The sequence below is a fragment of the Corvus brachyrhynchos genome, unplaced genomic scaffold (assembly GCF_000691975.1).
Source record: "Corvus brachyrhynchos isolate BGI_N302 unplaced genomic scaffold, ASM69197v1 scaffold1103, whole genome shotgun sequence".
NCBI lineage: Eukaryota > Metazoa > Chordata > Aves > Passeriformes > Corvidae > Corvus > Corvus brachyrhynchos.
This window is the reverse complement of record NW_008236980.1, coordinates 365,386-366,392: the sequence shown is the minus strand read 5'-3', so window position 1 is coordinate 366,392 and position 1,007 is coordinate 365,386. Positions and strand designations below refer to the sequence as shown.

The following is a 1,007-nucleotide window of genomic DNA, read 5'->3' as shown; positions in this document are numbered from 1 at the left end:
ACACCAGGACGCCCCAGCGCCTGGGCAGCAGCCGGTGCCGGTGTGGCCCCGCCGTGATGGGGACCCCCCTGATGTGGGCACAGCCCCCGCAGCGGGGAATTTGATCCAGGGATCCTCCTACCCCCGGGACCCCCAATCCAGGGCTCTTCTCCTGCCAGGCCCAAACCTCAGCCCAGGGACCCTCACCTGGGGAGCCCCCCTCCAGGGACACCCCAATGCCCAGGACCCCTCCCTAGGGACCCCCCTCCTCTTTGGTGTTGTACCGTGACCCCGTGGCGGGCAGGACGGACCCAGGGATCCCCGTGGGATGTGGGTGACCCCTATTTTAAGGCACTCCAGTGTGGGGGGGGGCTGCGGGGGACCCCCAGGCCCCATGCTTTGGGGCAGTGCGGGGCAGGGGGGCCCCGAATGTCTGTACATATACATATACATATATATATATATACACACACGCTTGTCTGTGCCTGGGGGGTGATGGGCGGGGTGTCCCATGGGTGGAGCGTGGGAAAAGGGATGGATCCTGCACGTGGGGTGGGGCTCAGGTGATGGGGCTCACCCAGTAAGCGTGTGGGTGGCACTGGTGGGGTGCTTCTCTTCAGGTCGCCCCAAATCTGGCCCTGTGCCCCCGTTCCTGGCCCAGGGATTGATTTATTTCGTTTATATTACTCGGGAAAAGACCCCTGCCCAGGGAGGGGGAATTTGGCTGGGGAGCCTTGGGGCGACAAGGGGTTCTTTGGGGGTGACCTGCCGGGGACACTTGGAGGAATCCCACCGGATGAAACATGGCGTGTCCCAGATGCCGGTGACCCTAGGGGGGTCCACAGTTTCTGGGGATCTGGGGAGGGCATCACACATTCTGGGGACCTGGGGGAGGGTCCCACGTGCCGGGGGGCTCCCACTTTCAGAGGAACTGGGGGTGTCCCAAGTGCTGGAGTGTCAATCCTCCCTTGCCCACACCGATGTGGGTCCCGGGGGGGCTCCGGGGCGCCGGGGAGGTCCCGTTCTGA

General features: G+C 64.7%; 1 protein-coding gene across 1 annotated transcript in view; it reads left to right on the top strand.

The window, feature by feature from the left end:
- LOC103611864 (beta-adrenergic receptor kinase 1) overlaps positions 1 to 1,007 on the top strand; it is a 14,454-nt gene that overhangs the window by 12,600 nt on the left and 847 nt on the right. The gene's annotated exons all lie outside the window — the stretch shown is intronic.